We start from the raw sequence: 15,527 nt of genomic DNA, 5'->3' as shown, positions 1-15,527 counted from the left end.
AGATTCCCTACAGTGTGGAAACAGGCCCTTCAGCCCAACCAGTCCACACCGACCCTCCGAACAGTAACCCACCCAGACCCATTCCCCTCTGACTAACTGATCTAACAATATGGGGCAATTTAGCATGGCCAATTCACCTGCACATCTTTGGACTGCAAATCTTTGGAGGAAACCGGAGCACCCGGAGGAAACCCACGTAGACACAGGGAGAATGTGCAAACTCCACACAGACAGTTGCCCCAAGGCTGGAATCGAACCTGGGACCATGGTGCTGTGAGGCAGCAGTGCTAACCACTGAGCCACTGTGCTGCCCTTGTCTTTTGCCTCTAGCTCAAGCTGCTTCATTTTCAATTGAATTTTAGCCATCTCTAAATATTCTAATGGCATTTCCAACAAATTTAAACGCTGAGCTATTGCTGTAATTATCTCTCCTTTCCTCAGCAACCCCAGCTTGTTTGCTATTTCCAGCAGCTTGGCCTTAATCACCTTTTATAAAATCCCCAAAGTTACTTCTTCAAACCCCCAGAAAACTCTTAAGTGGCTGATAGAGCCATTGCTGCCCCAAGCTCTGTTTAAACACCCAGAACAAAAAGACACTAACACCTACCACTTGCTGCCTTTCAGTAGAGCAACCCTTGCCCCAATTTGGAACTATAGAACAAATCCCGCAAAGAGCCTCCAATCTGTTATGAATCAGACCAGACCCCCTCAGGCATTTCAAGAAAGTCGCCCTTTTCTAGTTGTTTTAAGCAGGTGTAAGTTGATATTCCAATAGAGATGCAGTTGGTAAAACCACTTTGTTTTAAACAAAACAGAATTTACTTACAAGGTTACCAAATGAAACACTAAGAAAAGAGAACAGAATATAGAATAACTTAACCGATTTGAAAACCCAACAGATTATCCCAACTTAATGACACTGTTCCAAATACTTCCAATAATCCCCATAAACATTAGTTAGCACAAAAAATAAAATCAAACACAGGGTCTTACAAGTGAGACAGAGAGAGAGAGAGAGAAGTGGCAGAGAGATTCAGCATGGAACACCCTCTTCCATGTAGCTGTTTCTTTGACCAGCAGCCTCAAACGGGCTGCCTGCTTTCAGTGAACAGCCAGACTGCTGAAAAAAAACAAACCAAACCAAACCAGAGGAAAGCTGTGCCGGGAGAACTGGCCACTCACCTTCCATTCCACAAGTGTTTTTTTAAACTTGGAAGCATTCTCAAGCAGATCAACCCCAGACATTTCGATGACTACGACCTCCTCAAAAAAAACAAGGACAATCTAACCTTGTTAAAGGAGCTGCGTCATTACAGTTGTAAGTGAGTGTCATGGAATGTGAATATTGCTGATTAGACCAGCATTTACTGCCCATTCCTAATTACACCAAGTCAACCATGTTGTTTTGGGTCTTGTGTGACATGTAGGTCAGACCAGGTAAGTGCAGCAGATTTCTTTCCCTCAAGGGCATTATGAGAATCAACAATAGGTACCTGGTCATCTTCAGACCAACTGTTAATTCCACATTTTTGTTGAATTCAAATTTCACCATCTGCTGTGATGGGACTGAAGCCTGTATGCCCAAAACATGAGCCTGCGTTTACTGGATTACTAGTCCAATGACATTACCACCTGCCCTCAGTGTGTGAGGGTGAGTGAGTCCGTGTGTGTGTGCGCGCGAGAGAGAGAGAGAGTGAGTCAGTATGTGAGTGAATCTGTGTGTGTGTCTCAGTGTGAGCCTGTATGTGAGTGGGAGTCGGTGAGTGTTCGTCCATATGTATCTGTGTCTGTGCATGTGTGAATGAGTGAGTGAGTCTGTGTGAATGAGTCTGAGTAAATGGGTCTGTGTGTTTGTGTGCAAGTGAGTCTGTGCAGGTGAATGAGTCTGTGGGTCTGTGTATGTGTGTCTCTGTGTGTGAGGGAGTCTATGTGTAAGTCTCTGTGTGCGATTGTGTCTGCATGTGTGAGTGTGTGTTTGTGTGAGTGTGTGTTTGTGTGTGAGTGTGTGTGTGTGTGTGAGAGTCTGTGTGCGAGTTTGTTTATGTGTGTGAGAGTCTGAATGCATGGAAGTCTTTGAACCAGGCACAAACACACAGACCCTCACCATGCTTCTTCTTGTTCCATACAAACTAGCCACACACTGGGACAGGAGAAGAGAAAAATGCAAAATAAAAGGCAACCTGCTTCTAACCCCCACCCTCAATGGATTCCACCAAGATCTGCTCACCCCAGAGGTGAATACAGGGTCAAGGTTTGGTCAACCCAACTCCTTAGCTTAGTCCCAGTTCCCTTCTCTTCCCTGGTGACCAGGACTTGGGACCTCATCTATCTATCCCTGATAAGTGAAAAGGAAAATATGAAAGGTTTTGTGAGTTAGCTCTGCTGTTTGACACTTTCATATAGAGTCAGAGTCATAGAGATGTACAGCATGGAAACAGACCCTTCGGTCCAACCTGTCCATGCCAACCAGATATCCCAACCCAATTTAGTCTCACCCGCCAGCACTCGGCCCATATCCCTCCAAACCCTTCCATTCATATACCCATCCAAATGCCTCTTAAATGTTGCAATTGTACCAGCCTCCACCACATCCTCTGGCAGCTCATTCCATACACATACCACCCTCTGCGTGAAAAAGTTGCCCCTTAGGTCTCTTTTATATCTTTTCCCTCTCACCCTAAACCTATGCCCTCTAGTTCTGGACACGCCACCCCAGGGAAAAGACTTTGCCTATTTATCCTATCCATGCCCCTCAATTTTGTAAACCTCTATAAGGTCACCCCTCAGCCTCCGACACGCCAGGGAAAACAGCCCCAGCCTGTTCAGCCTCTCCCTATAGCTCAAATCCTCCAACCCTGGCAACATCCTTGTAAATCTTTTCTGAACCCTTTCAAGTTTCACATCTTTCCAATAGGAAGGAGATCAGAATTGCATGCAATATTCCATCAGTGGCCTAACCAATGTCCTGTACAGCCGCAACATGACCTCCCAACTCCTGTACTCAATACTCTGACCAATAAAGGAAAGCATACCAAACGCCTTCTTCACTATCCTATCTACCTGCGACTCCACTTTCAAGGAGCTATGCACTCCAAGGTCTCTTTGTTCAGCAACACTCCCTAGGACCTTACCATTAAGTGTATTAGTCCTGCTAAGATTTGCTTTCCCAAAATGCAGCTCCTCGCATTTATCTGAATTAAATTCCATCTGCCACTTCTCAGCCCATTGGCCCATCTGGTCCAGATCCTGTTCTAATCTGAGGTAACCCTCTTCGCTGTCCACTACACCTCCAATTTTGGTGTCATCTGCAAACTTACTAACTGTACCTCTTATGCTCGCATCCAAATCATTTATGTAAATGACAAAAAGTAGAGGACCCAGCAACGATCCTTGTGGCACTCCACTGGTCACAGGCCTCCAGTCTGAAAATCAACCTTCCACCACCACCCTCTGTCTTCTACCTTTGAGCCAGTTCTGTACCCAAATGGCTAGTTCTCCCTGTATTCCATGAGATCTAACTTTGCTAATCAGTCTCCCATGGGGAACCTTGTCGTACGCCTTACTGAAGTCCATATAGATCACATCTACTGCTCTGCCTTCATCAATCTTCTTTGTTACCTCTTCAAAAAACTCAATGAAGTTTGTGAGACATGATTTCCCACGCACAAAGCCATGTTGACTATCCCTAATCAGTCCTTGCCTTTCCAAATACATGTACATCCTGTCCCTCAGGATTCCCTCCAACAACTTGCCCACCATTGAGGTCAGGCTCACCGGTCTATAGTTCCCTGGCTTGTCTTTACTGCCCTTCTTAAACAGTGGCACCACGTTTGCCAACCTCCAGTCTTCTGGCACCTCACCTGTGACTATCGATGATACAAATATCTCAGCAAGAGGCCCAGCAATCACTTCTCTACCTTCCCACAGAGTTCTCGGGAACACCTGATCAGGTCCTGGGGATTTAGCCACCTTTAACCATTTCAAGACATTTCACTTCCTCCTCTGTAATCTGGACATTTTGTAAGATGTCACCATCTATTTCCCTACAGTCTATATCTTCCATATGGTCATCATTATTAATTTTTCATTACATGATTTATCAGTTTATTGCTTTGACATTTTTCCTTCAAGCAAGTTGAGTTTTCTTCATATTTTCAACTTCATTTGGAAGTTCATATTCAAAGGTATTCCAAATATAATTTTTCTGAAAGTTGTTCATCAATCGCTTGAGTGAGGAAAGAATTGAAATGTGGCCCCCTCACTCAAAGATTGGACACCCCTGGTATATAAGATAATATGACACTGACATTGGCATTCACATGCTATCAAGACAGAGGATGGAGTATCCTGCACTATCGTACAGAGATCAGTATAAAAATCTACAGTGTGCAAATAAAGGTTTGTCAAAGCTTGGAAAAGCTAGGTAATGGTCAGCCGTGGGTTAGGTTAAAGATCTAGATGTAACAAGAGTGGAAACAGTAACATCGAAGGATGCAGTATCTCAGTAATGTAGAAATGAACACTGCATCCCTCGCGTCCAACAAAGTAATCCATGATGGTGTATCAACTGAAGGTTGTATCAGTAAAGACAAACCCAAACACAGTATTCCTCCTCTCAAATCACCGAGCCATGTCACAAGATTTTTTTTGCTTTATTCACTGATTAAGCCAATATTTACTGTCCATCCATAATTGCCCAACGTGTAGGGTCAAACACATTGCTGTGGTTCTGGAGTCACATTTAGGTCAGACCAGGTAAGGACAGTGGCTTTCCTTCCCAAAAGAAAGCCGAGATGCTTCCCTCTAATACAAAGGGCTTTCACTTTCCTTAATGATTCCTTGCACAGATCATTACTAAAAATCTTCTGGAAGACCTCACAAACAACACCCACAAACATTCCCCTATTCAGCATGTTAGTGAGTCCCTCAAAAGATTCAGCTAAATTCGTCAACTATGATCTAGCCTTTACATACCCACATGAACCCCCTCTGGTCAACTCACACTTGGTGCATCGGTTACTCTATCTCTCGCACAGTCATAGAGTCATACAGCATGAAAACAGACCCTTCAGTCCAACCAGTCCATGCTGACCATAATCCCAAACTAGGCTAGTCCCAATCTTTGTTTATTCATGTACTTATCTAAATGTCTTTTAAACAGTGTAACTGCATCCACATCCACCATATCCTCTGGAAGTTTGTTCCACACACAAACCATCCTCTGTATAAAAACATTGCCTCTCATGTCTTTTTTAAAATCTCTCTCCTCTCACCTTAAAAATATGCCCGTAGTCTTGAAATGCCCCACCCTAGGGAAAAGACACCTTGTTTATATGCTTAATTATTTTATAAACCTCTAAGGTCATGCCTCAATCTCCTACCCTCCAGTAAATAAAGTCCCAGTTTATTCAGCCTGTATTAATCTCCTATACACCAATGTTCTTCTAATCAGTCCAGACTTCCCTCATTTCTCCCTCGCTCCCCTTGGAAATGACAGAGCAAGATTTACAATCCTTCAATTTCTGAATCTAGAAAGTGTTTGAGAAATTATATACCTTCATCTGAAATCAATCCCTCCCTTTGTCTTGTTTCAGGAGAAACAGCCCATAGTAAGGCAGGAAGGGCTCAAATGAGTGGTGGTGTCCCCAACATGTGTCTCCTCACCTGAACAGAAGGCCTAGTAGAGGGCGATTATTCTTTTTCCCACAGAGAGATCTCAATTAAACAGTAGTATATGAAGAAAAATAAATGAAAAATACATTATTCTTATTGTAGAGCTTTACTGAAATGGCAGAAAAATATCGCACCCTTACCTCTGTTTTTTTCAGCATTGATCTTCTAGAACGGAATTTAGGAAGTTGGCCTATAAGAAAAAATCCAGAATTATTATCAAAAAGTAAGCCTGCTGCTGATGTCTATCGTTTTCTCACCACTACTACTTCCAACCTTCCACTCCCTCTGCTTTGACACACTGCAATAATACATTACTGGATGGGCAGAGATTCACTCTAATTAAATATTAGCAAGACCAAAACTATTACCATCAGTTCCTGCAAGAAAATGCATTCCTTAGACAGTGACCCTACCACTTTACCTGGCCGCTGTGTGAGGCTAAACAGCACTTCAAAAACGTTGTAACCGACCTGATCCTGAGCTAGTTATCCAACATCGTGTTGTCTCTCTCATCCAGACTGCCCATACAACATTGCCTGTCTCTTGCCTCTGCCTTAGCTCATCTGCAGTTGGAAAACTCAACCATTCCCTTTCTTACCTCCAATCTTGACTATTCTAATGTACTCCTAGTCAGTTTCTGATTGTCTCAGTATGTTAAAAGTTGCAATATAAATGTGTTTTTATTGTAGTACTTTTTTTCAGGCAGGAATTTTCCATTTTGCCAAATCCAGCTTTGGTTTCAGCTTGTGGGGATACTGCCTACCACAATAATGTATATCTCATCCCTGCTATTTTGCCAGGATCATGGAAACTGACAATTAAAATGACAATCTCTGGAAGGCATTACTGAGTTTTGAAGTAACTGTGACATTGCTAAGGTTTAGCCTGGTACCTTTTAGAAAACATCATATTTTATTAGTACCTACCTATTGCAGCAATCATATCCTGGTGTAATTTGGTTATCCAGTTAGATGTTAAAGGAACGTGTTTTTTACAACAATGTAATAAACTACTTATTTGTTACTTAAATATGTGTCTCTTCTGCCAAAGACCTGTTGTGGTCAAGGCTTCACCACTTAATACTAGTAAGACCGTAATCTGGCATTACAAGAAGGATTTGTGGCAACATCTAGCTAAGTCCTCCTTCTAGCTGGGTGCCAACTGCAGGCATCCCTCACACCAATTCATTTTGGAAGGAATACTGCAGAGAGACAATACAAAATTAAGGGTGCAGTTCTAAAGTGGATGCAGGAGCAGAGGGACCTAGGGATATATGTGCAGAAACCATTAAAGGTGGCAGGACAGTTTGAGAGAGTGGTTATCAATGCATACAAGATTTGTTAATACGAGTAACCATACAAAATCCAGTTCTGGGCTCAACATTTCTAAGAATGTGGAAGCAACAGAGAGGAATCAGAAAAATTCAGGGAGGAAGAACTTGATTCTTGCAGACAGATTGGAGAAGCTGGAATGGTTTTCTCTGGGAAAGCAAAGATTGGAATATTTGATCGAGGTTTCCATAATCAAGAGGAGCCTGGCGCAGGGCAACAAGGGGAGTATCCAATATCAGTCCAGGGGCTTGGGCATGGTCTCTCACAGTCTAGCTCCTCTCTTTTTTGGGGCTGAAGAGACAGAGGTTGGTAACCCCGCCAAGCCATTTTGCGTCTTCCTGCCTTACTGTGGGTGGTTATCTCCTGGAATATGACAAAGGGAGGGATTGAGTGAGCTGAAGATGTATGGCAACTTTGACACTGGTGCAGGTGAGGAGAAAAATTGGTGATGTGAGCTGAATGAGTGGGAGCTGCTGCTAACAAGTAGGGTTATTAATCTGGGGGTATTGGATGGGTGATAGCAAGTGAGGGACGATATTGTATGCAACAGTGAGAATGGTGCATTGAGAGACTTGGTGGGAGGTGGATGCAGAAACAGAGTGACTGTGAGATGGTGGTGGAAAGATGTTTGCACTTATCCTGGTCAAGTGGAGAAGATCACTGCTCAGCTTCCTATACTGCTGGACATTTCTCTGAACTTGGGTGGCAGCTTTGGTCCAGGTTGTCAGGGTCTGGTATCATGGACTGCTCCGAGCTCTGCTCTGCACCAACCTGTCCACCAGGACTTCCAGGTCCCTCTTGGCAAAGCAGGGCACCATTTCCTTTTATCTGCCATGTTAAGGGCAAAGGACATGGACTCTGCACGACAGCTATAGACTGACTGGGTGCACAATGGCCTTTTAAAGATGGTGCCAATGTCAGGAAGCCCAGGTGAATACGCCCTCATGTGATGGGTGGAGGGATGGATGAGAGCTCAATAAGTAGGGCATCATAGAGGGTGTGGTGCACACTTAATGACGCGCGTTTAGCATGAGAAAAGTGACTGGGCATGGCAGAGAGAAACCCTCGACAAAAATAACTGCTGGCCAATTTCTGGTAAAATTCTGCTTTTGTATTCTTGGCCAGTTCAATTATCTACTTGACATCACCCCCAGTAAAACATACCAAGTGAGGAAAGAAATAGCTCCTTTGATGAATTTTCTACAAGTGGAGTACAACAGAAAATCTGGGCTTTGAATTCCATTCAGCCTAAGTTTTACAGCTTTGAACCTGTTTGTGTAATGTGAGAGATCACACAGAGATTAAAATCACTGACTAGGTCAGGAGAGAGCAAGCTGTCAAAGATCAAGAGAAAAACACCACTTTAACCAGCAATGCTGAAAGTGTGACCTTGCCGGAGTGTATTTTTGAACAAGTCTGGCACTTCCCAGTAATCCATGTGCATTATTTATGTCAGCCTTGATGTCAGCACCATAAAATGTTGTCATGCATCGTCCAGTGGGTAACACTCTTGCCTCAGAGCGGTTACATTCTCATCTGCTCTGAGGACAAGTACTGTTCCAGGTTCACTCCCAGTCCCTCTCAGTCGTGATGGTGTTTGGAATAAAACCGATGACCCTGTTTCCCCTCTCTGGCAGACACAAAAGATCCCACTATTAAGGCTGAGTCCTCCTTATTCACTGGCTGATGTTCATCCCTCAGCCCCTCCTTAAAGACAAGTTCTCTGGTCATTGTCGCAGTTGTTTGTGCAATTTTACTGTGTGTAAACTGACTCCTGTGTTTTCTACATTACAGTAGGGGCCAGCCTTCACAAAGTGCTTTTTGGCTGTACAGTGCTTTGGAGGAGCTGAAGATTATGAAATCCATTGAATAAATCTTATCTTCATTTTATTATTGTCAGAGCTTGATCTCCTGATTGTATTCAAAAGTAAGAATTCTGATGAGTTTCCTTCTTCCTGTTAAAGGGATACGAAAAGCCATTGACAGTATCTCTCTCATCAGTCCAGGCACAATCCACAGACTCAAGTTTGAAAGCTCCCTGGAGATTTATAGCTCACTCACTATAAATTTTCAAAGTGCTAGAAAACACAGCTGGGACTTTTATTTTCCTCATTCCTTTCTTGTTTCAGATCAGCTAATTCCACAGATCTAAGATTAAACTTAGCACTTTGTATGTGAAAGGAGAGAATTATTATGGGTCACTATGTGTTACAGCATCATCTAATCTCCTGGGGTCTGTAAAGCTTAGTTCCTTTTAACCATTAATACTTGGGTGACCTGTGGAGCTACAGTTATATCTTCAATGCTTCAAAATACAGTGAAATATAAATTTCCATTTGTTTAAAAAGAAGTGTCAAGAATTTTTTTAAAACATCATTCGCCATAAAGATCTGGATTCACATGTTGACCACATCGGGTTAGGATGGCAAATTTCCTTCTCTGAAAAGGCATTAGTGAACCAGATGAGTTTTAACAACAATTAACAATGGTTATATGAGTGTAGTTGTGAGTTCTTTTGTAGAGTAGTATAGTAGTTGGTTTATTGTTTATTGGTGTTGTTGTAATGTTATATTTTCATATATTTGTAATATTATAATTTTGTAAAGAAAATGTTTTTAATATTTTTTAAAAAATGATTACCATTAGACTAACCTTTTGCTTAAATTCCAGATTTTATCAAATTCAAATTTCACTATCTGCCATGGTGGGATTCAAATCCACATTGCACATTAGCTTGGGGCTCTATTTTCGCAGGCCAGTGACATTTCCACGAGGCCATCAACTCCTGTGGAAGCAGATATTCCTTCTGGAGGATAAAAATGACTTGAGGTCATCCTTAACCATATTCTTTGCAGACAAAAGGTAGAATCGCCCCAGTCTCTAAATGATGTGGGTCATGGTGAGAAAGTTGTGTGGTGAATTTGTCCAGTGAGCATCTTCTTTACATCAATATTAAAAGGTCTCATTTTCAAATCAAGTGTTCAACGTTAAGACTTTAGTTTCCTTACTTGAGAAAGGATGTACTGGCACTGGAGGGGGTCCATAGGAGGTCCATAGAAGCAGTTGAGGCTACATCATTGAATGTTTTTAAGGCAGGGATGGATAGATATTTGAACAGTAAAGTAATTAAGGGTTATGGTGAGCGGGCGGATAAATGGAGCTGAGTCCACGAAAAGATCAACCTTGGTGTTACTGAATGGCTCAAGGGGCCAGATGACCTACTCCTGCTCCTAGTTCTTCTGTAAGACAAGATTCTGTCTAATAAGCAGTGAAAGGCTTATTAGCATAGATTATTATTCATCAACAACTTCAGTTGTCAAGGCAGTGGTGAGTAATCCTACCTACAACAAGTGGGGAAATTGGGCTAGTATTGGATGAGTGGTCACCAACAGATCATGGCAGCTGGTTCATTAGGGATGATAATGTGAGAAAACCCACTGGAGATTCATGCAGAAAAACTGTCTGTGAAATTAGACTTGGCTGATTTCTGGTAAAACTCAGGGAATAAATTTCTGTAATGTTTTTTCCATTGCTCACCCTCTTGATTTTTGGATTTATTCTTCTCAGGATTTCCAAGGTTGCAGGTTCATTTGAGATTTCCCTTCCCTTTTGTAATTTTCCTCATCCCACGTCAGGGTTCCACCTTCAGGGTGAGGGGCCAGGCTAACAGTGGGACCCATCAATCTTTCATGGGGCTGAGGAAACTGCTCGAGCCATGAGGGCCAACAGCTGCTCCCAGGTAGAGGATCCTTTCCTTTCTAGACATGATGAAGGTGATGAGACTACATCAGGTATTCTTTCCTGTAATCACCTTACATCAATGGAGTTGAAAATGGGAGTTTCCCAGGAGCAATTGGAAGTGCCAGATTGAGAGGAGAAATGAACAAAGGATCTTCATTCAGCCAGATCACTTCGACAATTACTTTTTCCAGGTTCTTTTTTTTTATGCATGTCCCTCAAGAACTTCCAAGGATATAAACGATAGCTTGACCATCAAATAACAGAATCTCAACATTTAAGAATTCATCACCTCTTTGGCTTTGTATCCAAAACTTATTCTGTTAGTTTGCTGTGTCTGTGCATTGATTCAATGTTGTTCATCTAACTGCTTTTCAAATGATTAATAACTAACAGTGCCAAATGATAAATACTTTCACAACTGCCTTCCCCATGCCCAACATTGGATAATCAACAGGAAAGGTGAGTTCAAGACTTCCTGGCTCGAATAGTAATTGGTACAACAATGTATGTTGTACTATGGCTTCAGTGGTGCAATTGGTCATTGCACAGTACTTATATGGCAGTGTAGAGGTGTGTGAAATGCTGAATTTGTGAGTTCAAACCTCACCTACAGCAGCTTTTTTTTAACTGTGTACAATTTTGGTTGCCCTGCTATAGGAAGGGTGTCAATAAACTGAAAATGGTGCAAAAAGGATTCACAATTGAGACTCAACGGTTTAAGTTAGAAGGAGAGACTAGATAGCTGGGACATTTTTCCCTGGAGAGTAGGAGGCTGAGGGGTAACCTTACAGAGGTTTATAAAGTCAGATCAGCCATGAATATAGTGAATGACCGAGGGGCTGGGAGTCCAAAACTGGATGGCATAGGTTTAAAGTGAGAGTTAAAAATTTAAAAGGAACCGGAGGGACAACTTTTTCACACAGAGCTACCAGAGGAAGAAGTGGGTGCAATTAAAACATTTAAAAGAAATTTGGATTAATACATAGATAGGAAACGTTTAGAAGGCTATGCACCAAACACAGCTAAATGAGACCAGTTCAGTTTAGGAAACGTGGTCAGTATGGACAGGTTGGGCCAATATGCCTGTTTCCATGCTGTATAACTCTATGTATGCACTAACATGTCTTCCCTAACGCAATTGTTTTTTGGTTTACAAACTTGGTTCACAATGCAGCTTTCTATCTCAAGTCTCTTGGACAGAATACTCCTTACATCATCTCCTCTGTACAGTGTAGTTCAATTGAAACCGTCCGCTCATCTTTCCATTTCTGAATTTGTAAATCTGAGTTCCTTATCATTATACTATCACCCCACTGGAAGTAAAGACTTTTACAGAAGATATTAATGAACAGAATGGAATTTATCTTGCCAATTGAACATATCCACAACCGCTCTAAAGATGTTTCTCACTGCTCAGAAAATATTATTTTCAAATGATTGTGACACTGGAGCAATATTTTCTCCAGTTTTTTTTTAATGCATCAACAGCATCATAAGTATTGTGGAATATTCTCCTACTGTGCCCAGAAAAAATGTCACTAACACCAATCAAAAATATCTCCCTTTATGTTATACTTCAAGGCAAACAATAATGGAATAAGTGGAAGAGATCTATGGCATATGAGGTGTTTATGTGTGTAAAGGGTAAAAAGCAGGGATGAGGTGATTCTTTTTCCTCTGAAAGGGTCTTAAGTCTTTGGAAATCTCTTCCTAAAAAGGTAGTGTGATCAAAGACCTTGGAATATTTTCTAAGGGTATTGCAGAATATTTCTAAGGCAGCGATTGATAAATTCTTGTTCAGCAAGGAGTTGAAAGGCTATTAGGGATCGTTGGAAATGTGAATTTGAGGTTATAATCAGGATCAGTCAGGATCTGAGTGGGGCAGTAAGCTCAAGGGGCTGAATGGTTTATTCCTCTGTTCTGTTACCCTGATGTACTGGTATAGTATGATCTGCATGTGAAACAACACTTTTCACTGTACCTTGGTACATGTGACAGTAATAAAATAAAATAAAATAAAATAAAATAAAATCCTGGCCCTAATTTATATGTGCATGTGGAACACTTTATTTTTGAGTATAACAACATTTATATTTTTGACTTATTTGCTTAATGGTGAATTATAAACTTTAAAACATTAGCAGAAGTTTATTGTTGTCTCCCCGAACACCTACAGTGCTTTAAAGCATGCCATTTATAAAAATATTTTGATAGGCTAATTTTGTCCAACTTATGCCTCCAGATATACTTAGTAAAACCCCTTGATTTTATCTCTATTACCTGTTGATCATGCTAGTAAGTGTAACAACTTTTGTCAGATAAATACTTCTTTAATTCAGTAAAATTAGCTAGCAGAAATTTAATCCAGATAACTACAGTGTTTATGTAGTGCCATTAAAAGTGTAAGCTACTTCACCGAAGTGTTATTCAGGAATAAATTGACACGAATCACATTTGGAAACATTGCAATGAGAACCTTGGTCAAAGACATACCTTTTAATAAAGGCTTTAATGGAGAGGGGGTTGTGGTAGTGAGGTAGAGGGGCATATGAAGAAATGAGGAAGCTTATTGCCAGGTAATTAAAGACACTGCCAACAGTGATGGTTGACAAACATCAGTGATGCATAAGGGAATAAAATGGAATGGAATGGAACGAATGCAGGGTTCTGGGATAGTTGCACCTGAAGGTGGTTCAAAAGATAGAGAGGGATGAGAACTTGGAAAGATCTAAACACAAAATGGAAATGTATGGATCTGATGCATTGCTGAACCAGGAACCATTGTAGGTCAGTCACAGCTGAGGTGATGGGTGAACTGGAATTGACCCTTCAGGTAGCACAGTGTTGAACAAGCTTAAGTTTATAGAGATAGAATTTTGGATGGCAGTCAGAAAAGCAATGGGACACTTTAGTCCAGGATAACAAAGCCATAGACAAGCTTTCTATCAGAAGATTGGCTGAGGCAGGAATTGAGCAACATTACATGACAGTAGACAGTTTTACTGATACAGAGGATATGAGGCCAAAAGTTCAGATTAGAGTCAAACAGGACATCAAGTTTGTGCCTGCTCTGTTCAGCCTCATACAGCTGCCATCCTTACTTAGTTTGACCTAGATATGAGTCCAGACCCCCAGCAATATGGCTGACTCTTGATTGCTTGCTACACAAATCAAGGGCAATTAGGAAATAGGCAACCAACTCTGACCATGCTATGGACTCCCACATTTCCTAACAGAATGAATCACAGAAAAGTGAACCAAATTTGGAAATCAGCCACTCTTAAGGAGAGTGAATGGTAATACTGATACAAATGTTACTTCTACAAAATTAACAGGAATTGATCAATCACTCATACATACAAATCAATTCCTATCAACCTCATTCCTATCAATCATCTTATTCAACTGTGTTTCTGCTGGTCAGGCTATTTAAGAATAACATTGCAGTTTCCTGTGCCTAGATACTTTTGTATCTAGGTAGGCGTTGTAATTGCCTACGTATAAACTTTTCACTATACTCATTGATTCCACGTGACAATAAAGGCTATTCTATTCTAAATTCAGGATGTCTCATTAGGAATGTACGGACTAACATCAGATTCAATATAGGCACTGTGTCAGTTGACATACAAGTCATGCAGGCTGAGATGGGTTCGGGTTTGGAGTCTGACACTCCAGTGGTTTCATTACTGACTGTCTTGGGAAAGTAACAAGCAGTGTAGTACTAGCCTAGACTGCCAGTGGAATAGCAGAGCAGAACCTAATGGGGATTGCCTGAAGTCTATCAGTGGTAGTTGTCTTTTGACAGCATTACAGTGAAGCTGAGAGAAGGCACTGAGACTCGATGCTTTGTCTCTGTTCATAAATCAATGGCAGATTTGCTCAGGCGAGATCATCAATCCCTTTGACTAACTTCTACACTGAAGAAAGAAATGAATGCTGCGATACAAAATTCAACAACCACATGCCTGAAATCAATAAGCAGTCAGCAAGCACTTAATGAGCTTTCACTCTCATGCTTCTTTCATTATTTATATTTCAATGTTTTGCATTTGGAAGGAAATTACACTTAGATAATAAAAATATATTGCAGTGTTTTCTTATTAAATTTATCAAATGCCCATATCTGATTTTGCATTCAGCTTTTTCAAGAAGAGTTGAAACTATGAAGAAAGTGTAAGGCCATAAATGATTCAACTTGTGATAAGAACAAACCAGCTTGGCATCTGGAATGAAAGTAAAGGAAAAGGAAGCTTAGTCAGTAGTAATCCCAAAGAGTGAGGGCATCTTAAAACCAGATCTTTGAGTGGGTAAAGTGGAAATGGGTCAACTAAATAAATTATTGACCTGAGCAGTTGAACGTCATATGACCAAATTATCCATAGTTAAAGGATACTAACAGCAACTGAATAATGTAACAACACTCTCACTATAGTGGCAAAAAGTGACTATTCATTTTCAACTTCTATCATTTGATTTTAGTATCTAGGACCTTTCATGAGAAAAATGGTTCCACAACAAGGAAATACACCAAATTAAAATGTTTTTAGAGGTCACGTGACTAGTTAGGTAAAGTTCATAAAACCGTCAATAAACAAGAATTTATCTGAGCTGAAACTAACATTCTTATAGAAGGGCAATGAACTCAGAACTCTATCTTTTGACTGAGAAACTATTTGAATCAAAGTTTGCATCTTGGGATAAAAGTTGCTTACAGATTATCCAGCTTGAAAACAGTAAAACCAGACCTGTGAATAGACAAGTGAACTGTATTTCAGGCAA

The 15,527-nt window shown here is 41.0% G+C and overlaps 1 protein-coding gene across 1 annotated transcript in view; it reads right to left on the bottom strand.

Annotated features, from left to right (window-relative positions):
• LOC122540812 (uncharacterized) overlaps positions 1-15,527 on the bottom strand; it is a 59,986-nt gene that overhangs the window by 28,071 nt on the left and 16,388 nt on the right. Inside the window, exon 3 of the mRNA XM_043677021.2 lies at positions 5,814-5,863. The gene's annotated coding sequence lies outside the window, so the exon portion shown is untranslated. The remainder of the gene's footprint in view (positions 1-5,813; positions 5,864-15,527) is intronic.

This window comes from Chiloscyllium plagiosum, unplaced genomic scaffold, assembly GCF_037043375.1.
Source record: "Chiloscyllium plagiosum isolate Xiang-an unplaced genomic scaffold, Cpla_swu_hap1 HiC_scaffold_39, whole genome shotgun sequence".
Taxonomy (NCBI): domain Eukaryota; kingdom Metazoa; phylum Chordata; class Chondrichthyes; order Orectolobiformes; family Hemiscylliidae; genus Chiloscyllium; species Chiloscyllium plagiosum.
Note: the sequence above shows the minus strand (reverse complement) of the source record. Positions and strands in the feature narration are given on the sequence as shown.